The 25,311-nt window shown below is 46.4% G+C and overlaps 1 protein-coding gene and 1 long non-coding RNA gene across 3 annotated transcripts in view; one reads left to right on the forward strand and one right to left on the reverse strand.

The window, feature by feature from the left end:
* Positions 1-25,311, forward strand: part of DMXL2 (Dmx like 2) — a 416,196-nt gene that overhangs the window by 176,302 nt on the left and 214,583 nt on the right. The gene's annotated exons all lie outside the window — the stretch shown is intronic.
* The window catches only part of LOC308462769, a 108,134-nt gene that overhangs the window by 82,486 nt on the left and 337 nt on the right, over positions 1-25,311 (reverse strand). Inside the window, exon 2 of one of the 2 annotated variants that reach the window (XR_013979333.1) lies at positions 20,423-20,541. The exons of the other annotated variant lie outside the window; for it this stretch is intronic. This is a non-coding gene — a long non-coding RNA (uncharacterized lncRNA). The remainder of the gene's footprint in view (positions 1-20,422; positions 20,542-25,311) is intronic. 2 annotated transcript variants of the gene reach the window in all.

Raw genomic sequence — 25,311 nt, forward strand, 5'->3', positions numbered from 1 at the left:
TCTCAGGCTACACGTTTTTCTCCAGGTTGCTTGGTTTCGTTATTGGGAAACGAACAAGGGTGTTGTTTTTGTGAAAACCATGACTATGTTGCAACTCGTAAGCATAGGGGGTCCCTAATCTTCCTCAAGATTCCAGCTCCCTGCCCTCAAATGAAGCCTGACCCGGGGTTTAGTGTAAGGCCAGTTCTTCCTGGTTCTCCTAGCTGAGAAACAACATCTCATTAATTCCAGTAGGCTTCCTCTGAATATGACTAGCATTAGAGGCAATGCTATACTTTTACTGCAGTTAGACTGGGAAATCTCCCCCCCCCCCCAACTGACTGGTGTGCCCATTCATTCTCTGTCATGTTAAAGAAATGGGGATAGGAGAGGCAGCAATGCAAAATTATACTAAATCTTAAGACACAAGCATAGACTAAGCTTCTGCATCCATTGACAAACAAGCATAATGGCATACATTTGCATTCCCTGTATGGGTGGGTGAGACTTTCTTAGTGGGGGGAACTCTGTTGTATACAGGAGAGATTATCACACCTATGTCGTTTTATGATTAATACGACCTTTACCTAGCCTTTAAAAAATCATTGAATTAATGAAGGACACAGATTTCTAATGAATTGGATAAACAAATATACAGAGAATAAAGGATCCTGCATGTAATAATCCTCAGTGACAATTTATGCATTTTCATAAGCAGCATCCATACCCCCAATATTTATTTTATAGTGCCTCGCTATATCATGAAGACGTAGTCCAATTAGCATTTAAATAGAAATTAGGACATCACATGTGGGCTCTGTTACTTCACCAAAAGAAAAAGAAAGAAAAAGAAAAAGAAAGTGTTTCAAGTTTGGTTGCTTCATATTGTTTCAGTCATTCCAAAAAGGACCTAACAGTGACCTGAATATAAGATTTCCTGGAATTCAGATGGAAAACTTAATATTATGGAATGCAAATGTTGCATCAAATAAGCCCAGTGGGGCATGGTTGAAGCCCCACTTGATAGCATCCCTCAGAATAGCATTACACAGAAAAGGGGAAAGACTCCAGTGGGCAGGATTAGATCTAAGGGACTTCAGTTAAGAACAAATGTGTACTGCTGGATCAGGCCGGTAGCACATCTCATCCAACATCCTGTTCTCACAGTGGTCCACCAGATGCCTCTGGGAAACACACAAGAAGAACTTGAGTTCCTCTCAACACTCTCCTCTCAATGATCAGTAAAGATCAGTTATAGCTAGCTGAGTGCAGTCCGTGGTTGGTGGGGCAGTGCCTTATTTGGCCTAATAGACCTTCTTCTTTGGCAATCACTCATAGCCGAGTAAGATAGTCTTCCATGAACACAGTTTTAACAGTGAGTCCATAAGTGACTGCGGTAGACAATTCTGGTTCCACGCAGCCTTCCACAGTGGGGATGTAGGTTTCCAGGTGGGAGTTGATCACGGTTAGGGTTTGCAAAGCGTGCCTTCCTCTTAGCACATTTCTCCCTTTTGTCCTGAGTTTGAGGGTCTTCAAAGCCTATGACACCTTTGGTAAAGGCTATTCTCCAGAGAGCCAGTGTGGTGTAGTGGTTAGGAGCGGTGGACCTCGTAATCTGGTGAACCGGGTTCACGTCCCTGCTCCTCCACCTGCAGCTGCTGGTTGACCTTGGGCTAGTCACACTTCTCTGAAGTCTCTCAGCCTCACTCACCTCACAGAGTGTTTGTTGTGGGGGAGGAAGGGAAAGGAGAATGTTAGCCGCTATGAGACTCCTTCGGGTAGTGATAAAGCGGGATATCAAATCCAAACTCTTTTTCTTTTCCAGTTGGAGCACTCGCAGGCCGATGTTTCCCAGTTGTTGGTGTTTATACTATTTTTGTTTAGATTTGCCTTGAGAGAGCCTTTAAACCTCTTTTGTTGACCATCAGCATTACACTTTTCGTGTTGAAGTTCGGAATAGAGTAGTTGCTTTGGAAGACAATAATTAACCTCCATGGGCAATGAGCTCTCTTGGACCAGATCAAGACTCATCCAGTCCAGCATCCTGTTCTCACAGTGGAAAAACCAGATGGCCATGAAAAGCTCCGAATCAGGACCCCGAAGCACAATACTCTCCCCTCAATGATAAGTAATGGTGGATTGACTTCCAAGGAGAACATCTTGCCCACATCTACTGATCATTTCATGTTCTTGCATTTCCTATGGGTCCTGGGGCTCATGTGGACTGACTGTGAGGCCTAGCAGGTCTACTTACTGCCTTGTATGGACTGAATGTGTGCCCTAAAGAACTCCCCAGAAACATTTCCAGTGCACAAGGCCCTGTAGGATGGATTGAAAGGAGAAAGAGGAAAGAAAATGAAGACGACATCAGGCACCTGTTTTCGGCCCTGTGAAGCAGATTGGTGAGCATCATGCTTAAGAACATAAAAGAATAAGAATAAGCCCACTGGATCAAGTCAAAGGCCCATCTAGTCCAGCATCTTGTTCTCACAGTTGCCTACCAGATGTCCCCCAAACAGAACCAGAGAACATTGCTCTCTCACCTGCAGCTCACAACAACTGGTACTCAGAGGTATCCAACAGTGGAGGTGGAACGGAAGGATAGCTTTCAGGTGACCATTAGGACATATGGGGAACGTGTGCATAACAATAAATATGCTGGCGAAAAGAAGAGAGAAGAATGCATTGTATATGGAGAAATTGCTTGCAAATGAAATGGTTGCATATGAAGTTAAATTTGCACTAAAAGGCTGGTGAATTCTCACGATCTGCATGCAGCAGATTGCTATGGAAATGTGGAGAACTTAATTTAAGACGGTAAAACAGAGAACTGGAATTGAGAGATTCTTCTAAATCTCAACCAGAGGTGAGAAGCTTTGTATGTGCTACTGCAGGGCTGGGGAAACTGTGACCCTCCAAATGTTGCTGGACTACCACTCCCATCGTCCCTGACTGTGGACCACACTGGCTGGGGATGATGGGATCTGGAGTACAACATGTGCATGACCACTAGTTCCCTACCTATACTTGAATGTGGTGTTTCTTTAAAAAAAACCTTTGAAAGGAGGAATCTTAATTTCTGCAATGTGCTTTGACACGCACACAGTGAGACTGGTTGCACATCAAATAAAACCCCCACTTTTCTTCTTCCATTTCCTCCTAGAAATATCAATAAACTAACAATTACTGTATAATATAACAAATGATCTGACAGCCTCGCCCAGACCCTGCCAATAATAGCAGGCTCATTGTCTTCCACACATAAACAAAACACCCTGGGCTAATTATAATTGCCACTGACATGAAGTTGAAGGATCAGAATGGGCAAGCCAGTGACAACATCTCTGTAATATCAAAGAGGCTAATTTTTTCTTGGTTGATCACAAGCTGAACATGAAACAGAAGTGCAATATGACGGCTAAAAATCACAAATCCAATCTTCTAGCTCAGTGGTATAGCATCTGCTTTGTACGCAGGTTCAATCCCCAGCATCTCCAGAAACATCCTGAAGAGCTTCTGCCAGTCAGTGTAGACAACACTGAGGCAGATGGACTAATGGTTTCACTTCTTTAAAAGAGAACCTACCCAACTGGCACTTTTTGAAACAATGCAAGAGCTGAAACACAGCCATCCCTTAAAATTTGAACTTCTCCGAATTTTGCGATGCGTTTCTCCAACCAATGTTTATAAAAATCCCCATCTTAAGGGAAAGTGTGCATAAAATATATTAGCAGGTGGAATAGATTATATTGGAGGAAACTGGGGGAAAACGTCTCTTAATCAAAACTGCATTTTTTAAAAAAATGCATTTATTAGGAGAAATTTTCACTAATCATGAATTTTCATGAGGATTTTTTATATTTAAAAAATCACAAATTGCTGTAGAAACGTGAAGAACTGAATTTAAGACTGGAAGAATAGAAACTGAGATAACTGAAATAGACAGATCCATCCATCAATATCTGCCAAGGGTGGTATAGTTCAAGAATCTGGAACCGAGTCAGTAGTTGGACTCAGTGACTTCCATGGTGCCGTCCAACTTTATGATCTGAAGTCCCTCTCCTCAAACCTAAGCTGAAATAGCCTCAATGAAACTTTCACCAGGATCTGTAGTTTGGGGTTTATATCAAAATTACCCAGGCTCCACTCCTTTCTGATCGATAAATATTTCCACCGAAGCTGAGGGATACATTATGATGTCACCTTCTGCTTTTCCCCTAGCATTTTGGTCATGGGACATGTTGGAATTATGTGAGTGCCCTATGGATGCAATAAAGTGAGCGGATTGCTGACAAGGTAACTTTTAGTATCTGTAATAAGGCATTGCATCCATTCAACAGATGAAAACTTCAGAAGTAATCATCAATGCCATTTGCCAGAGAGAGAGAGAGAGAGAGAAGAAGAAGAAGAAGAAGAAGAAGAAGAAGAAGAAGAAGAAGAAGAAGAAGAAGAAAGACTGTCAACAGATAGATGCTCAGTGTGATTCTATGCAACTGGTAATTCAGAGGTTCAATCCAGCTTCCAGTGGCTTCCCTTCTTGTAAGAGCGGTTCACACATTTTTGCTCTCAGGAGTCAAAACCCTTTCCCAACATGCTCAAAATACAGTGGTACCTCGGGTTAAGTACTTAGTTCGTTCCGGAGGTCCGTACGTAACCTGAAACTGTTCTTAACCTGAAGCACCACTTTAGCTAATGGGGCCTCCTGCTGCTGCCGCGCCACCGGAGCCCGATTTCTGTTCTTATCCTGAAGCAAAGTTCTTAACTTGAATCACTATTTCTGGGTTAGCGGAGTCTGTAACCTGAAGCGTATGTAACCTGAAGCGTATGTAACCCGAGGTTCCACTGTACCAGCATTCTGTTGCTTTCTATTCCTGTCACAAATAACTTCATCCCAGGGATACACCTGCAGTTACTGCACGACGCATTCTGTACACTGAAAAAAATAATAATATGTTTGCTCCTTTGCTAGACGCTGCTGCATTTCTGTGACATGAGGCATGACAGTGGGAGATAGAGGCAGTTTTCTCTTTTGTTTCCTCACCAGCCAAAAAAGGGATGCAAAGTAATGGTGGAGAAACTTGGGGGGGGGGGGTACAAAAATAGGTCCTAGCAGTTGCTTTTTCTTGAGTTTAAGAAGTTGTTAGGGATGATCACCTCTTTTACCCAACATGCCACAAGCAACTCTCTCATTCATTAAGGTTAGTTCATTTGAGCAGGGCAGATCAAACTGGTAGGATTTGATGAATTACTTATTAATTATCTCAGCGCCACAAACCGGCTCCCCTACAGAGACCCTGGATTGGTTCATAGCTCCCGAGGGATGCACAGAATTTTTTTTTAAAGGGCAGGGCACATTCTAGATGCACTATCAAGCCCTCCAGTTTGCCCAGAAAAAAATGGTGAAATATACAATTGAATGGTGTTGTTGCTGTCTCATTCCAGAGTTTGCCCACATATATGGAAACGTATGTGAATATAAAAATGTAACATAGAAGTAACTGTGCCAATTGAAGTATAGCTAAAGGAGGAACTATACACTGAAGACTGAAACCCACACTGAGATGCCTCTTTTTTCCCCTCACCACGGTTGCAGGGGGAAAGCCTTCCTTATTAACCTTTCCGTCATCATTAAAAGTATTCATTGCCTTTCTGTATTTTATTTTTCCCTTTCAAGGTGTGTTCAAGCCACATTACTCGCGATCATACAATTTCACAGCATGGCTACATCCAGATTAAAAAAATGGCAGGCTGAAAGGAGAATGAGCTTAATGTTGTCATGGCAGCTCCTGATAATTCAGCTGTAGCTCTGAAAGAGGCTTCAGGCCCTTGTGTGATGGGGGCCGCAGTGAGCTTCCTAGGACTAATGGAAAACCAACCTCCCAGTAAGGCAAGAACACATAGAAATGGCGGCAGCGATGCCCCTTCATCACTGGAGCTGGGTTGACATTTGGCACTGTCCTGGGTAAATCTGCTGCTGGGTTTCCCTAACAGCAACCAAAGGGCTACAAACTATGACCCCACCCCAATGTATTTCTTTTAGTTGTGCCTAGCTATGTAGCAATATGCTTTTTAAACTCTGATCATCATCATCATCATCATCATCATCATCATAAATTTTACTTATACCCCGCCCTCCCCAGCCAAGACCGGGCTCAGGGCAGCTAACAACCAATAATAAAAACAAGTTGATTAAAATACAACTTAAAAACAAGATTAAAATACAACATTAAAACATTAAGATGCAGCCTCTTCACAGGAGGAGAAAGGAAAAAAGAAAGAGGGGGAGGGAATCAAATTGATTCTAAGCCAAAGGCCAGGTGGAACAACTCTGTCTTACAGGCCCTGTGGAAAGAAATCAGATCCCGCAGGGCTCTGGTCTCATGAGACAGAGCGTTCGACCAGACCGGAGCCAGTGTTGAAAAGGTCCTGGCTCTGGTTGAGGCTAATCTAATTTCCTTAGGGCCCGGGACCTCTAGGGTGTTGCTATTTATGGACCTTAAGATCCTCTGTGGGGCATACCAGGAGAGGCAGTCCCATAGGTACGAGGGTCCTAGGCCGTGAAGGGCTTTAAAGGTCAAAACCAGCACCTTAAATCTGACCCTGTACTCCACCAGGAGCCAGTGCAGCTGGAAAAGCACTGGGTGAATATGCTCCCATGGCAGAGACCCCGTGAGGAGCCTCACTGCAGCATTCTGAACCCGCTGGAGTTTCTGGGACAGCTTCAAGGGCAGCCCCGCGTAGAGCGAATTACAGTAGTCAAGCCTGGAGGTGACTGTCGCATGGATCACTGTGGCCAGGTTGGGGCAGGAAAGATAAGGGACCAACTGCTTGATGCGGAGAAGGTGGAAAAATGTCACCTTGGCTGTTGCTGTAACCTGCCGCCTCCATGGAAAGGGAGGTGTCAGGGATTACACCCAAACTCTTAACAGAAGGCAATAGCACTAATTGGGCCCCTGCAAGAGAAGGGAATTAGTCCCTCATCCCCATACCATCCCAACCCAGCCATAGGACCTCTGTCTTCGAAGGATTTAGTTTCAATCGGCTCCCACGAAAATATCCAGCCACAGCTTCCAAGCATCTGGTCAGTGTGTTCGGGGCCGAGTCGGTGTGGCCATCCATCAGCAGATAGAGCTGAGTGTCATCAGCATATTGGTGACAGCCCAGCCCAAAGCTCCGGACAATCTGGGCAAGGGGGCGCATAAAGATGTTAAAAGGCATCGGGGAGAGGATTGTGCCCTGCGGCGCTCCACACACCAAGAGTGGCGCAACAACCTCTCCCTCCCTAGCGCCACCCTCTGTCCCCGACCAGACATAACAGAGCACAGCCATTTATGGGCTATGCCCTGTATCCCCACATAGTCAGCTGCATATGTGCCTTGCTCTGTTTGTGCTCACTTTGCATTAATAAACTGGCAGTCCCCAGCCATAAGTGCATTACACACAATCTCACTATCCGCCCACTCGTTTTGCCAAAATTTAGTTATCCAAATATAAAGTATTATGCCCATACCCTGCTACACACACTGCAAATTCAGATATCTGAACAACCAGAGCTTTACCACTCCTTACTTTCTGAGTCGTTAGTGCTTTGCTGGAGGACCGCAGTCATTTTCAGGCAGAAATCATGCAGGGAGAGAGAGAGACCAGGCAAATCAGAGAGCAGGAGATACAAGACAAATCAGTTTTTCCACTTTCCTTTTGCTGGTTGGCTGCAGCCATTTCAGGAAGAAACCATGGAGGGAGCAGGGAAAGAGATCAGACAAATCACCGATTAGAAACGTTCCCATAGGACTCAATGGAAATCACAGACTCATTATATGAACACTCGCCTAACGAACAATTTCCAGGGAATATATTATGCTCAGTAAGCAGGACTGGCGTGCACAGCATTCGAATCCATAAAAAAATAACTTCCCTAGCCTGGCCTTAGCAGAACATTTGGCAACATGGCTGGGATTGTTGGCATCCTAGCCCCTGTACATATCCAAAATGCCTAAGGGAAAGTGTGCTTATTGCCTCTGATCTCTTTGCTGCTTTTTCTTTCCCTTTAAAAAATAATTACAGCCACCCACAAGCAGCTGGCTAGCACATGGGATTCCTGTTGAAATATGTGTTGAAAACAAAGCACACCCCTCTGGGTGCGACGGATCTTGGTGATGTGCCATTGATACCTCAGGGGGGAATTGCACATTTTAAAACAAATTCTAACAGCACTTTAAAAAGAAAAAGGAAAAAAAGTGTATTTCCACCAGAAAATAACAGCACATCATAAGGACCCATCACTCCCAGAGGGACTTCCCCCTGCCACCCACAACATGTGTGGCAACAAGAAAGCTGCACGATTGCTCACTGTTTGTAGGCAGATGGGACTGCTTTTTAAAAATAATGAAGAGCAGACAGAGAGAGGCAGCGTTTGGGCATTGCATATGTGCTCCACAAGTTATCTTGTGGATGCAAACGGTATGGAGATTAACAAGGCCCATACTGTAAAGTCGGGGACAGGGGTGATGTTGAGGAGGAGGAGGAACTGGGGTGGAGCTAGCTGAAAAAGCCTAGGCTGTGATGAGAGAGTCAATAGATAAGATAATTAAAAGCAATAGTGAAATTAAGAAATGTAAATTAAGTGGAAAAAATGGAAAATTTTCAGATGTGGTTGATGGAAGTCCAAAAAACCTGTATAAGATGTCACCTATGTTGAATGACTGTTGAAAGTGATATATTAAAAATGAAAAAAATATAATAAAAAAGAAAGAAAAAGCCTAGCTCATGCACCAGTGAGAAATCCCTTGAGGTTCTCAGGTAAGGGTGTGGGCAGCAAATTTATCCCCACAATAGCAGGCGCAGCATTCTGTGTCATACCTACCTTTGCAATGCAGAATTAAGTCTATCAACCTGGAGATGATGATGATAATAATAATAATAATAATAATAATAATAATAATAATAATAATAATTTATTTATACCCTGCCCATCTGGCCGGATCTCCCCAGCCACTCTGGGCGGCTTCCAGCAGGATATTAAGAACACATTAAAACATCAGTCATTAAAAACCTCCCTAAACAGGGCTGCCTTCAGCGGTCTTCTAAACATCAAATAGTTGTTTATTTCCTTGACATCTGATGGGAGGGCATTCCACAGGGTGGGTGCCACCACCGAGAAGGCCCTCTGCCTGGTTCCCTGTAACCTCACTTCTTGCAGTGAGGGAACTGCCAGAAGGCCCTCGGAGCTGGAACTCAGTGTCACATCATCATCGCACTTCTATCCCATCTTTTTCTCCAAGGAACTCAAGGTGGTGTGCATGTTTCTCCCCCTCTTCGTGTAAGGTAAAAAGTAAAGATGAAGGACCCCTGGACGGTTAAGTCCAGTCAAAGGCGACTCTGGGGTTGCGGCGCTCATTTCGCTTTCAGGCCGAGGGAGCCAGCATTTGCCTGCAGACAGCTTTCCGGGTCATGTGGCCAGCAGGACTAAACCGCTTCTGGCGCAACAGAACACCATGACGGAAGCCAGAGCACACAGAACCACCATTTACCTTCCCACCACAGTGGTACCTATTTATCTACTTACACTGGCGTGCTTTCAAATTGCTAGGTTGGCAGGAGCAATGGGACAGAACAATGGGAGCTCACTCCATTGTGGGGATTCGAACTGCCGACCTTCTGATCGGCAAGCCCAAGAGGCTCAGTGGTTTAGACCACAGCGCCACCTGCATCATGTAATCCCCACAACAACCCGGTGAAGTAGGTTAGGATGAGAGGCAGTGACTGCAGAGGTGAATTTAGGGGAGCACGATGGCTTTTGTCGCTCTGCGTGTGGAGCCTTGGGGTGTCACAATTTTGATGTAAAATGGAAGGTGAGAGGTGGGGGGCATGGAATTTTGGCTTTGCACAGGGCACCCCTGAAATTTGAGACCCCAAGGTCTGCCACTGGTGACTGGCCGAAGAAGAAGAAGAAGAAGAAGAAGAAGAGGAGTTTGGATTTGATATCCCGCTTTATCACTACCCGAAGGAGTCTCAAAGCGGCTAACATTCTCCTTTCCCTTCCTCCCCCACAACAAACACTCTGTGAGGTGAGTGAGGCTGAGAGACTTCAGAGAAGTGTGACTGGCCCAAGGTCACCCAGCAGCTACTTGTGGAGGAGCGGAGACGCGAACCCGGTTCCCCAGACTACGAGACTACCGCTCTTAACCACTACACCACACTGGCTCTCCAAGGTCAACCAGTGAGCTTCATGGCTGAGTGGGGATTTGAACCCACACCTCCCAGGTCCTCATCTGACACTCTATCCCAGAGCTTTCCAAACTGTCTGTTGCAACACCTTAGTGTGTAGGTGTGTCACGCAAATGCTCCCCATGCCCCTTCCAGCTGGAAAGGGGTTAGTTTAATCTCCGGTTTCCTAGTAAAACTGAATTACTGTGTCGTGAAATGATGGAAAACTGAATTACTCTGTCTCGAAATCATAGAATCTTAGAGTTGGAAGGAACCCAAGGGTCATCTAGTCCAACCCCCTACAATGCAGGAATCTCAGCTAAAGCATGTCTAAAAAGTGTGTCACCAACATGGAAAGTTTGGAAAGCTCTGTTCTGCTCTAACCATTACATCACACACTGTCTGGCTTTGAAATACTGAATAGTGAAATAAGCACACACACACACACACACACACACACACACACACACACAGATTTCCTTGCTTGCTGTGTGAAAAAGTACATTCCTGACCTTTTACTCTGTTTGTGGGCTTTCCGCAGGCATCTGGTTGGTCTCTGGGCGAAACGGGCCTTTGTTCTTATGTTCATATTTTAGCATTTAGCCTTTGAAAAACTTTTGCTGCTTTGATGGAAGAGAGAAACTGCCCCATTGTTAAACAGAGGCAGTTTATTCGAATTTGCATCATCTAATTGGCCCCCAAAAAAGCAATCAAATGCCAACATGCCGGGCTCTCAGTTTGGGGGAAAGATGTTCCCACATTACTTTGGCAGCGCTAATGCTTTACAACATTTGTCTTCGGTAATGGGCTGTTTGCCTTTAAAAAGCATTGACAATTTTTGCAGCGTTTACACGTACCCAGCTGCAGCGATGATCTTTCCTCACTGCTTTATTTGCCATTTGAATAGGTCACGTCTTGATGAGCTATGTTTGATTTGCGGACCGCAAAACTGCAGGCTAGCTCTTCTTGCCTGTTTGCATATTTCTCCGGAAGCCATGTCCAGAGAGCAAATACCTAATTAACACCTCCATATTTTTTTGCAACGTGCTATGGTGCTGGCATCTATCAAACGGCAGCAAGTTTTCACTTGTGGCAATGATAATGCGGAGGGGGAGGGAGGAAGTGTTCCTTTTCTCTTCTCGAGAGTTACTTAGTTCTGACCTGAATTGAAAACAAAGTATGATTTAACATGGGAATTTGCATTGCACAGCAGCCCTATTCAGGCATTATACTCGAGAGTAAACAGGATACCGGGGCACGCGGGTGGCACTGTGGGTTAAACCACAGAGCCTAGGACTTGCCAATCAGAAGGTCGGCGGTTCGAATCCCTGCAATGGAGTGAGCTCCCGTTGCTCGGTCCCTGCTCCTGCCAACCTAGTAGTTCGAAAACACGTCCAAGTGCAAGTAGATAAATAGGTACCGCTCCGGCGGGAAGGTAAACAGCGTTTCTATGCGCTGCTCTGGTTTGCCGGAAGCGGCTTAGTCATGCTGGCCACATGACCCAGAAGCTGTACGCTGGCTCCCTTGGCCAATAAAGCGAGATGAGCACTGCAACCCCAGAGTCGGTCACGACTGGACCTAATGGTCAGGGGCCCCTTTACCTTTACCTTTAAACAGGATACCAGAGCAGGGAGAGAGTGTGAGCTCTGCCCCCCCCCCCCTTGTCACCACTTCTGTCACCTTCTGTTAGGGATGTAAGAAGGCAGAGGCAAACTTTGGTCTTTAAAATTTCAGCGACACCCCATGCAAGGCCAAAATTTGACGCTTCCTTCCACCTCTCACCTTCCATTCTGCACATGCACTATGTCATAGTTGTGACGCCCTGTGGCGCCCTCCTTGGCTCAGTGCCCAGCGTAGGGAAACCAGTCGCGCTGTCCTAAATCTGCCTCTGAAGAAGGCTTTGATTTATATTTCGCCCCACGTTTGTCACACACAGCACTGTTTCTCTTCTGCTGCAGTTTGGCTTCTCACAAAAAGTATGCTGCTAGTCTTGCAATGCAATGCAAATGGTGGGGGGGGCATAATCAATGGCATAGTGTTGTGCATGCATAGGCAAACTTGGCCCTCTGGATGTTTTGGGACTACAACTCCCATCATCCCTGACCACTGGTCCTGTTAGCTAGGGATGGTGGGAGTTGTAGTCCCAAAACTTCTGGAGGGCCGAGTTTGCCTATGCCTGGTGTTGTGTATCGTTTAGATGAATGAAAGAAAGCACAGTGAACAAACACCAATTGTATTCGCTGGGATGATTTCTGTTCTGAACACAGGACAAACTATTAAACACCAGCAATTTCTGTTTCTGTTTTCATTAGAATTCTCCAGACAACCCTACCCTCCATGAATTGATGGTATTCTGTGGGCAAATATGTCATTTTCACTTTCCCTCAGATTTCATCCTCACTATACATTTAAAGCAGTATCGTACCATTTTAAACAGCCAAGTCTTCCCACAAAGAATCATGGGAAGCGTGGCTTATTAGGGGTTCAGAGAGTTGTTAGGAGAACGCTACTCCCCTCTGAGAGCTGCGGTTGCCAGAGTTCCTTGGGAAGAGGGATTTATTGTCAACCCATTCTGGAAATTGTGTCTCTGTTTAATGGGAACTATGGGAAGTGTATTATCATAGAATCATAGACTTGGAAGGGAACTCAAGGGTCATCTAGTCCAACCCCCTGCAATGCAGGAATCTTTTGCCCAACATGGAGCTTGAACCCACAACCTTGAGATTAAGAGCTTCGTGCTCTGCCAACTGAGCTACCACCGGCTCACTGCAATTTACCAAGGGTGCAGAGAGTTGTTAGGAGACCCCTATACTCCTCACGGAGGTACAACTGCCAGAGTTCCCTGGGAGCTGATTGTTAAACTACTCTGGGAATTGCAGCTCGCCTCAGGTTTTCAAAGCAGAGGGAAGCTGGTTTGAGGGGAAACGCTTCAGACAGCAGTATTTCTCAAGAAGCTAAAAAGTAAAGGTAAAGGAACCTGGCAGTTAAGTCCAGTCACAGATGATTCTGGGGTTGTGGCGCCCATGTGGCTTTACAGGCCAAGGGAGCTGGTGTTTGTCCGCACAGTTTTTCCAGGACATGTGGCCAGCATGACTACACCGCTTCTGTTGCAACAGAACACCGAAACCAGAGCAGAGCACAGAAACGCCATTTACCTTCCCGCCGGAGCGGTGCTTATTTATCTAATTGCACTTTTTGGCATGCTTTCGAACTGCTAGGTTGGCAGGAGCTGGGACAGAGCAATGGGAGCTCACAGCGTCTTGGGGATTTGAACCGCCCACCTTCTGGTCATCAATAATAATAATAATAATGTTGTTATCTATACCCCGCCCATCTGGCTGGGCCTCCCCAGCCACTCTGGGCGGCTTCCAACAAAATATTAAAATACTGTAATACATCAAACATTAAAAGCTTCCCTAAAGAGGGCTGCCTTCAGATGTCTTCTAAAAGTCTGGTAGTTGTTGTTCTCTTTGACATCTGATGGGAGGGCGTTCCACAGGGCGGGTGCCACTACCGAGAAGGCCCTCTGTCTGGTTCCCTGCAACTTGGCTTCTCATAGTGAGGGAACCACCAGAAGGCCCTTGGCGCCGGACCTCAGTGTCCGGGTAGAACGATGGTGGTGGAGATGCTCCTTCAGATATACTGGACTGAGGCCCAAGAGGCTCAGTGGTTTAGACCACAGCGCCACCTGCATCCCTCTTAAGAAGCAACAGGATAGCCATGGGTTGTGGCCAACGGATGGTGGGACACCGCTTCAAACATCAAGAGTGAGAGTGCACTGCTCCCCTTGGGATAATCAGAGTCAGCAGTGGCAGGTTGGGGTGGAGAGTATCACCTTTCCAAATCCTGAAATGCAGAGCAAGACCGGAGCCCACCTACAATTCGTGCCCTTTCAGTCTCTTGGTGTCTCTCCTCACCTCCTTCCCCTGCTCCCGGATGCCAGCCTGTGACAGGCATGCTTTTCAACTGGGGGGTGGGGGGTGGAAGCCGCACATAAACAGGGCAATTGTGAGTGACAGATTCAATCTCATTCGTGAGATATTTTCCAGGGAGATCAGGCGCCGCTGCCGACGGCTTGTCAAGAGACTCACTGGATATTAAAGCTTGACTACTTTAATGAAGAAACTACAGAGGATTTGCCTGTTGCAGCCTTTTGGAGCTGCCTGGGTGACATTAAGTGGCATGATGCCCTCACCAGAGTGACAAACATTTAGATTTTCAAAAATAGCATTTCAAGGTTCATGCAGCTACTCCGGCTTTGCTAACGTCCCCGGCCCTGCCTTTTATCACGTCCTGCCCTGCTCAGTGCTGTTAACATGCACATGTGAGCGTGCGAGTCTGATGATAGATAGATAGACAGATAGTAATGAAAGGCATCAAGTGGCCCTTCAGACTAGTTCGTTCTGGATTGTGGTAGTATTTATTGCAGTGACTAACCAAACAGAAATTTTAAATTCTTACAGCTCAGATTCCGCCTTTATCAGCCGCTGTGATGAAAAAATGATGCTGTTCTGAGCATTCCATCCTCAAAGCTCCGTAGCTGCCACCTTCGAAACATTATTTTTATCAGAGAATGAAGGCAGAAGCTGAAACGTTTTGCTAGGAGAGTTTAAAATATCTGGGTTGCTGTTTTGTGTGTGTATGAATAAAGGTAAAGGGACCCCTGACCATTAGGTCCAGTCGTGGCCGACTCTGGGGTTGCAGCGCTCATCTCACTTTATTGGCCGAGGGAGCCGGCATACAGCTTCCGGGTCATGTGGCCAGCATGACTAAGCCGCTTCTGGCAAACCAGAGCAGTGCACGGAAACGCTGTTTACCTTCCCGCCGGAGCGGTACCTATTTATCTACTTGCACTGCTGTGCTTTCGAACTGGTAGGTGGGCAGGAGCTGGGACTGAGCAACAGGAGCTCACCCCGTCACGGGGATTCAAACCACCGACCTTCTTATTGGCAAGTCCTAGGCTCTGTGGTTTAACCCACATCCCTTCAGTGAAACAATATATTTATGGGTCAAAACATTTTGGCTTTCAGGTTCATTGAGTTACTGACTGACTCATTGCATTTCTATCCAATCTTTTTCTCCAAGAAACTCATGGTTCACTCGCCCACATTTAATCTCCACAACGACCCCGTGAGGTAGGTTAGGTTGAGAGGCAGTGACTAGCCCAAGGTCACCCAGTGAGCTTTGTGGCCAAGTGGGGATTTGAACTCTGATCTCCCGGCCCAAAACTCGAACCACTATGCCACACTGGTTTCCAGAGGTGAGCTGGCTTACCACATTCTGACGTCAGTGGAGTAATTCATATTACCATCCAAAGAGCATATACCCACAAACACACATAAAAGACCATTAATTCCAGAATGTAAAATGACCTCACTGTGCCATTGCTTGCTTAATCCAGAGAGACAGAGCATTCCTGACAGATGGGCTGTCTTTGAGGTCTTCTCCGCTTGAAGACCTCCAGCTAGAGAGTGCCCGTCAACCACTGGGGATTTGGTTTCATCAAGAAGATTCTCCTAATGACCAACTGAAATCTGCCCTCCTGAAACTCAAAGTCTGTAGTTGTTTAACTGGCTAAGGATGAGCAAATCTGTCCATTTCAGTTTCTCTCAGTTTCTCGTTTTTCCTGTTCAGGTGTCCACATTTCCACATCAGTTTGCATTTTACAACAACCATTAGCATTCTGAAGTTCTACTGATGTACACGTTTGGTGTGTTAGTTCCACTTTTCTGCATTCTTCACCCTTGTCCGTGGTTATTTTTGTACAAGTTACTTGACTGGAGAACTGTGTTGCAAAATTCAGAGAAGTGCAAACATTAAAGGATAGCTGTATTATCAGTTTGTGTATTGCTCTGTAAAGTGTGGCTTACATAGGCTCACCTTTAAACTGAGTTAAATTTCTTCCCCCATCCTTACATGCAACACAGATGTGTTTGTTTTCCAGATCACAGTCAGAGATACACTTCACTTTTAGGCAGGCAGGCACATGTATTTTCTTGAGTCCCCAGAACGATGTTATAAGAGTGACCTAGCCAACTTCATACTGCTCTCATTATCCCACACTACACTTTGTCCCATCAGTCTGGATTCGGTGATGGGATCGTAGTCTTTGGGCAATGGGAATGCTTCTAAGCCTCCACTGCACCGTAGGGCAGGTTTAAAGACATCACATGTCCCTTCCAACTCCAGGATTCAAAGAGTGCTGCCAATTCAGAAGTAAATAACTCTTGAGTCCAATGGGACTTGCTCCTGGATAAGTGTGCACAGGATTATGCCCTTTACGTGTAAAGGTAAAAGTAAAGGACCCCTGGACGGTTAGGTCCAGTCAAAGGCAACTATGGGGTTGCGGCGCTCATCTCGCTTTCAGGCTGAGGGAGCCAGAGTTTGTCCACAGACAGCTTTCCAGGTCATGTGGTCAGCAGGACTAAACCGCTTCTGGCACAACGGAACACCGTGACTGAAACCAGAGCACACAGAAACGCCGTTTACCTTCCCGCTGCAGCAGTACCTATTTATCTACTTGCACTGGCGTGCTTTCGAACTGCTATCTTGGCAGAAGCTGGGACAGAGCAATGGGAGCTCCTCCCATCGTGGGGATTTGAACCACCGACCTACCAATCAGCAAGCCCAAGAGGCTCAGTGGTTTAGACCACAGCACCACCCGCTCGCCTCCTTAATGTGTACAGAATTTCACGAACGATGACCGAAAGTGGGGTTGGGAAACCTTAGGCCCCAGGGGCCAAATTGGCCTCTCTATCAGCCCTTGGGACTCTCCTTAAGGCATTCCCCCCCTCCCCCGGCCACACCCCTCACCAGCCCTGCTTTGTACCCTCCTTGAATGTTTTTGCCTGGCTTGGAATGTGCCCTTGAACCTTGCTGGCCTGGATGGAGAGCAGAGAAGGATGTGTGCATGGGAACTACCCTACTGTGCAAAGCTAAGCATCTATGCATCCAACTAGGCCCACCACTGGCCCTTGGAAGGTTGCCAAGAAGGAAATGTGGCCCTTGGGCTGATGAGGATCCTCTACCCCTAGCCTAAGGAGATCATAAGGCACTCAGTTTAAGAATGCCATTTCTGGATAGGTGGAAAAGCAACTACCCTTCAGGTTGCCTGATGTAGCTTTGATTTTTTGATTTATATCCTTACCACGATGGTACCTCCTTTTAAGCGGCGATGAATATTTACCAACAACAAATGCACTTGATTTTGAAGCCCCAGAGGCCATGGTTCAATTTGCAGAAGTACCTACTTTCCATGTGATTAGTCTAACTTTATTCATTCACGTCCCACGGGACCACGAGCATCCCCAGAGAAACTGGATCGCTATGCAACATTTGCATAGCCAACATATGCCAGCAAAATCAGAAGTGACAAGGTTGCAGATTAAATTCTTAATGATTTATATCAGGGTTCCTGTGTTCTTTTAAAGAAAAAAGAAAAAGAAAAAAGGAATAGGCTTCCATTAAGAAGCTGCCTCTTTTCTCCCCAATCTACAGAATGCAAATGTATAGACAGAAGAGTCCATAGGTTCCTCTTTACAAAGCCAGTGTTGAGCATTGTACGCTGATGAAACGGCCCCACAAGCTGTCTTATTGGACATCCTTGGAGATCTGAAGGACATATGCAGTGGACAGAGCAACCTTGGGTTAGATCTAGATAAGTTCTACTCAGAGTAAGCCTGTTGAAATTCATGCACACCCATTAGTCCTATGTCCATCGATTTCTCCTAAAGATTGTATAGTTACTTATCTCCTTGGCATCTGATGGGAGGGTGTTCCACAGGTGTTCCAGTACTGAGAAGGCCCTCTGTTTGGTTTCCTGCACTGGCGGAGGAAGAGGAGTGCGGGGGGAGCGCACCGCCCCCGGCAGCGCAATCCCAGCAAGGTGTCCGTCCCAGCCCTGCCCCCACCTGCTCTCTGCCCCCCTGGTGCTGGAGCATGAAGCTCCGCCACTGGTTCCCTGTAACTTCACTTCTCACAGTGAGGGAACCACCAGAAAGCCCTTGGAGAGGGACGGCAGTGTCTGGGCTGGATGATAATGGGGAGCCACTCATTCAGGTATACAGGGCCAAGGCCATTTAGGGCTTTAAAGGTCAACACCAACACTTTGAATTGTGCTTGGAAACGTACTGGGAGCCAATGTAGATCCTTTAGGGCCGGTGTTAAATAGCCCCGGTGTTAAATGGTCCTGGCTCTCAGTCACCAGTCTAGCTGCCGCATTCTGGATTAGTTGTAGTTTCCAAGTCACCTTTAAAGGTAGCCCCATGTAGAGCGTAAAGCAGTAATCCAAGCAGGAGATAACCAGGGCATGCACCACTCTGGCAAGGCAATGCACAGACAGGTAGGGTCTCAGCTGGTGTAGCAGATGGAGCTGGTAGACAGCCACCCTGGATACAGAATTAACTTGTGCTTCCATGGGCAGCTGTGAGTCCAAAATGACTCCCAGTGTAATGGCTTGGTCTCTCAAACAAATCATGATGGAGTTCAACTACTCAGTGTCGTCCTCCAAGGCAGCAGTTGCCAGGACTGAGCTCTGCCCCTTCCCCCCCCCCACAAGAAAACCCCCACTTCCACTTTCTTTCCTTTTCGCACCTCTCGCAAAGTCTTGAGAGCCTATGAGTCTTTGGAGAGGCTGTATCTGGTCTCCCCAGTCTGAGTCAGTGCTTGAGCTGACAGGCTGTATTTTCCCACTCAGACTCTCCCTTCTTTGATCTCTGTGCTCAGAGATCAAGTTATGGCTGCAGCCCGGCTCCTCCTCAGTTCTGCATTCCAGACTTATCTCTTCTCCCTGCCTGCCAGCATTCCCATTCTCTGTCAGTAAAGGGACGTCGCTGACTCCCAGGCTGCACACCTGGTCCTTCTGGGGCACAGTTACTCCATGCAGGACTAGGGAGCTGTGCTAATCATGGTGCTTACTAGCCTGCCAAAGCCATTGCCTAGACAAACGGAATGGGTAGGCAAGCTTGCTCTCATATATTCTATCCCCTTAGATACGGGATCGCAAGAACTGGAGGGGCCTCGGGGCATCATCCAAACTGGCCTCCCAAACTCTTGACAATATATGCATGGTACAAGTGGATCATTGCAAAGCTCTGTGCCTTTGCCTGACTGGTCTGACTCCAAACCAGGCAGGCAAAGGAAAGTGGGTCACCTAATGTCAATGTAGCATCACGTGACTGACAGGTAGGTGGCCCTGCTGACCCCTCAAAGCTTGCCCCTCCATTAGGCAAAGGACAGCTGTGCTGAAACCAATCTGAAATTGACAAAAATCACCAACATCAACCTCAGCATTTATCTTGTTTGTTTACCAGACATGTCCTCTTTGTAGGTGGGAATTTGTATGAGGAAAAGTGGCAATTGTGCCATCCACCCTTTACCCTTTACCCCATGTGTTGAACTCTGTTTCCAAGTGCTAAAGTAGCGAAAAGTGTTGCTCTGCTTTTTTTCCCTCTCCAATCAATGGACTAAAATAACAACTATACCAGCTGCACTGGCTCCCGGTGGAGTACAGGATCAGGTTTAAGGTGCTGGTTTTAACCTTTAAAGCCCTATACGGCCTACGACCCTCGTACCTACGGGACCACCTCTCCTGGTATGTCCCACAGAGGAACTTACAGTCTTCAAACAAAAACATCCTGAAGGTCCCAGGCCACAGGGAGGTTAGGCTGGGTTCAACTAGAGCCAGGGCTTTTTCGGTTGTGGCTCCGATCTGGTGGAACTCTCTGTCACAAGAGACTAGGGCCCTGCGGGACTTGACATCTTTCTGCAGGGCCTGCAAGACAGAGCTGTTCCACCAGGCCTTTGGCCAGGGCACAGCCTGACTCCCTCCTTTGGCAATCTTCACAGAACTCTAGCCCAATGATTGCCATCAATTTGATTTGAATTAATTTTATAATGAAATGATTTTAGAATGTTGTATTATTTTATTGTTGTTAGCTGCCCTGAGCCCGGCTTTGGCTGGGGAGGGTGGGATATTATTAAAATTATTATTATTATTATTATTATTATTATTATTATTATTATTATTATCATTATTATTATCAACATGATTAAAACAGTAGAGGGGGCTGAAAGCAGAACTATTTAAGGGTGCGAGAAGCAGGTGGTGAAATATATCAGGAGCATAAATTCACGGGAAAGGGAGAATTCATCTCCGTAGCATTAATGACCCAGAGAACTAGCAGTGGTTTAAGAGGGGCACAACATTTGCATGCACAAAGTACTTAAGATAAGTTACCGCTGTTTGCTTTGGGGCTGCTCTTCTTCCCAACACAACTGCACTTGGCAACGTAAACAGAGAGAGAAAGAGAAGGCCACGGCCCAATGGCTCCTTTCCTGTTTTGCAATTCACATATCCTAACAGCAAGAAGAAAATGCATTCAGACTCAGAAGACAGTAGCTGAACAGTAAAGATCAACGGAGTGGAAGAGCAGTGAACATAACCTGAATTAATGAACATGTTGGCTGATTGTTAAAAGGTGTAGATGAGACAAATGGCAGCAAGCAACCTGGTCAATAGGTATTGGTTTTAGTTGCTGTTGTGGCTCAGGCTACAGCACCCACAGTATTGTCTCTGAGCAACAGCCATTGATCTGGTGGGATGCAAGGTGCTCTTTGAGCTTCCTCAAAGCTGCTTGCAATGCAAAGCACAATTGATTATCAGTTTCACAGTCCTCATGGAAACTCATCACAAGTTTGGTGCAAATTTCTAATAAAAACAGCTTTGTATGAAACTTCCCCAACGTACTCATTTGGGCAACGCAATTCCCCCTAATATAATGCATTGCTTAACATAATATAATAATATAATGCTTGTAATGATGTACATATGCATTTTGTACACATCACTTGGCTGGACAACATTGTTGCACAACCTGGAGAAGTGCAATGGTCAAAGGATGGCGTATGGTTGGTCCCTTACCTTTCCCGCCCCGACCTGGCCACAGTGATCCATGCAACAGTCACCTCCAGGCTTGACTACTGTAATTCGCTCTACGCGGGGCTGCCCTTGAAGCTGTCCCAGAAACTCCAGCGGATGAAGAATGCTGCAGCGAGGCTCCTCACAGGGTCTCTGCCATGGGAGCATATTCACCAAGTGCTTTTCCAGCTCCACTGGCTCCCGGTGGAATACAGGGTCAGATTTAAGGTGCTGGTTTTGACCTTTAAAGCCCTTCACGGCCTAGGACCCTTGTACCTACGGGACTGCCTCTCCCGGTATGCCCCACGGAGAGCCTCAAGGTCCATAAATAGCAACACCCTAGAGGTCCCGGGCCCTAAGGAAGTTAGACTAGCTTCAACCAGAGCCAGGGCCTTTTCAACTCTGGCTCCGGCTTGGTGGAACCCTCTGCCTCATGAGACCAGGGCCCTGCAAGATCTGATTTCTTTCCGCAGGGCCTGTAAGACAGAGTTGTTCCACCTGGCCTTTGGCTTGGAGCCAATTTGATTCCCTCCCCCTCTTTCTTTTTTCTTTTCCTTTCTCCTCCTGCGATGAGGTTTCAATATTTTAATGTTGTATTTTAATTTTGTTTTTAAGTTGTATTCATTCAATTTGTTTTTATTATTGCTTGTTAGCCACCCTGAGCCCGGCCTTGGCTGGGGAGGGCGGGGTATAAATAAAAATTATTGTTGTTGTTGTTTCAGGATGTGCCAATTTGGTTGGTTGGCCTTTAAATACAAAGCAAACCAAATAAACTTTCTACCCCATTCCAGCTTCTGAGTAAACACATCTAGGCTTCGGTTGCACAGGATACTTCCTGCAGTCGGCCATTGTGAGAACAGAATGCTCAACTAGATGGGTCGTCGACCTGATCCAGCAAGTTCTTCTTATGTTCTTATGCTTCCTTCTTTTCCATATCACAGGTGCTGCTGTGCAGACATGTCCCTCAACTAGAAAGAATCGCTTGATCCTTCAAGGTCTTATTTTTCTGCACCATTCTTTGCTCAGACTCCTCTGCTGCAGCAGAAAATCCTTAGAAGTGCTTCTTAGGAATGAGCAAGCAACAAAGAGTCCTCCTCGTCCCTTTAAAAAAAAGAAGTAGAATCCTCGAACTTTTTTCCATGACTGTATTGCTCTTGTCATCTTAAATATGGAACATGCTCACCTGTCTCCTTCTCTCTCTCTCTTTCTCTTTCTCCGCCTCTCTCCCTCTCTCCACTGCCGGATGTTACATCCAGGCATGGTTCAAGACAGAGAATATCTTTCTAATCCCCTGACATCCGACCGAGACCTCCATTCTGTCAAAAATGGTTACTAGCATCTACTGTTCTAAGAAGGTTGAATTGACTGCTGTTGCTTCAAGATGTTTTGTACACAGCTGGAGCTCTTTTCAGGACTGAAATGCCAAGTCAAGGGGGACGGAAAAAGAGAGAGGCCCAAGCAAGCGTAAAAAGAGATCCCAGAACGAGGACTTCATCATCGGCAGACGGAAGGAGAGGCGGAGAAAAGAAAATGTCCTTAACACCTGGTTTCAGACAACTTTTTCTTATTGTGAGTACTGAACAGGTATATAAATGGGGAAAAGCCATTTCCGAGCTTGGGAGGAGAGGGGGTTGCGGGCTACCCCCTCCCACACACACGGGGGCTGGCCTTTTGCCCCCGTGAGATCCAGGGAATCCCCAGGCGTGCCTTCGACCCGGCCAGCCAATCGGCGGGCTGGGGAGGCGTGGCCTAGCCTACTTAAGGCCAGGCACGCCCGGGGACCGCCCTCTTTCCCCTTTCCAGCTGAGCGGTTTTCCCATCCCACCCACCCTTAGGCTTAGCTAGCTATGACCTTGCTATGGACTCCGGTTGGTCGCCGCAAGGGGCCTGGTAGGAATTTTTCCAACTTGGCGCACTTCCAGCCTTTTGGTTTTTTCGCCTACCTCGTAGCAAACGTCACAACTTCCGCGGTATTGGCGGTTGGGCATTGGCAGGGGTTAATTGTTATGCAAATGAATGGGGGGGAGGAAGCGCCATCACCTTCCCCCAATGAAAAGGGTAGTCCGGTAGAGGACTCCAGGGGGCGTTGCCTTGTCCGAAACCTAGGGAGGTAAGGGCCTCCGGCATGCCCCCGAGCGGTGACACGCGTGGGATCCTAGTTGGCGTACTTCAACAGGACTCCCACGGCTTGTGGATAACCCTTCCCGGTCTCCATGCCAGGTAGTCGATAGGAGCCAGTGCCTAAGGCCAATACCTTTCAATTCTGTAATCAATAAAGTTGTGGCCTTTTTATGCCCATTAACCTTAAATAACGTGTCCAGTGTCTTCGTTTCACATGGGGGAGGGGACTTGCCACGCAACCAACATGAAGCATACGACTTGGGTTGTAAGAACCTAAGAAGTTGCCTACTGGATCAGGCCATCTCACAGGAGCTGGCCAGATGCCTGTGGGGAAACCCAAAGCCAGGAGCCAAGCACAAGAGCACTCTCTCCCCCTGTAGCTTCTAGCAACTGAGAACCGGCTAGGAACCTAAGAATGTAAGAATAGCCTGCTGGACAAGGCTGAAGGCACATCGAGTCCAGCATCCTATTTTCACAGTGGCCCATAGGAAACCAGGAAGCAGGACCTGAGCACAAGAGCACAGGTGTATTACTGCCTCCGACCAAAGATGCAAAGCATAGCCATTGTGGAACATTTCCACCCCCATCATCCAGCCCGGACACTGAGGTCCAGCTCCGAGGGCCTTCCAACGGTTCCCTCACTGCAAGAAGTGAGGTTACAGGAAACCAGGCAGAGGGCCTTCTCAGTAGTGGCGCCTGCCCTGTGGAACACTCTCCCATCAGATGTCAAGGAAATAAACAACTACCTGACTTTTAGAAGACATCTGAAGGTAGCCCTGTTTAGGGAAGTTTTTAATGTTTGATGTTTTATTGTGTTTTTAATATTCTGTTGGGAGCCATCCAGAGCAGCTGGGGAAACCCAGCCAGATGGGCAGGGTAAAAATAATAAATTATTATTATATTGTTATTATTGTGGCTAGTAGGTGCTGATGGCTTGGCACTCTCCATGAATTTGTCTATTCCTCTTTTAAAGCCAACTGAGTTGGTGACTATCACTGCCTGTTGTGGGAGGGAGACCCACGGTTTTAACTATGTGCTGTGAAATTAAATGGATATTGATTTTTTAATATAGAAGTATTTGTGTACTGCTATATCATCACACACACAGCGGATCGCAGCAGTAGAAACATCAAACCACACAATAAAACCACAAACAGTTAAAGTGAATAAATACATTTGGCAAATTGCTGGCTACTATCCCATTTTCTGCAGAACAGTTTTAAAAAGACCATGAAAAAATCAAGGGTTGTATCCCATACTGCATGGACAGAGTTCCACTTGCACCAAAGCACCTTCCCTTCGTCTTCTTCCTTCTTTGGAGGGTCCCCCAACCTCTTGAGCATATTTTGAAGTTGCAAAAGAGACTGTGGGTTGGAGGAAGTGAAAGGGATGTTCCATTGTGCAAATGGAAGTTCATGGCATGAGCAGAACAGCAGCGGACACAACCATGGATTTTAGTTGCACACACTTTCCCTAAAAGCAACATCCTCACATGCACTTTTTAAAGCTGAACCCGCCTTGCAAATTTCAGGGAAGTGCGCAATCTGCTTGATAACTGTGCTCTGAGCTGCGTATAAGTCCAAGCGCTGCAAATGAGGTCAGTTCCCTTTAAAATGTGGACCAAATTCTCCATTCCTAGCAGAAGCATAGGGCTCGGCTGGCAATTAACAGCTCTTTCACTCTTTGGGGAGTTGGAATGCAGCGAACCTCTCATTTCCATTCAGGAGAAAATGAAACACCAACTTCAGCTGCTATCATCAAATCACAGTTTGAAAAGTCTTCATTTGGGGGTGGGGGGCAGCACTGGACGCCGAGCGACTGCTTAATTGAAAAAGTTCGTTTCTAATGAAAATGGGAGGTTACAAATGCTTGGACTTTATGTAGACTTGATCATTTGAGTCTGTATTAATAAGTGGAAATTCATTTTAATGCAGCCAAGCACATAATTGGCATTGAGCTCTTTAAGAACCGCAAGCTACGCTGTGATTGGAATCCTTAATAGTTTTAATCTTTTTTTGGGGGGGAGGGAGAGTGGGGAGGAATAGATGTTTTCATAATTTGCATTTTTAAATTAGGTTACTATTAGA

This window comes from Podarcis pityusensis, assembly GCF_964106645.2.
Source record: "Podarcis pityusensis genome assembly, chromosome: 14".
Lineage (NCBI taxonomy): Eukaryota > Metazoa > Chordata > Lepidosauria > Squamata > Lacertidae > Podarcis > Podarcis pityusensis.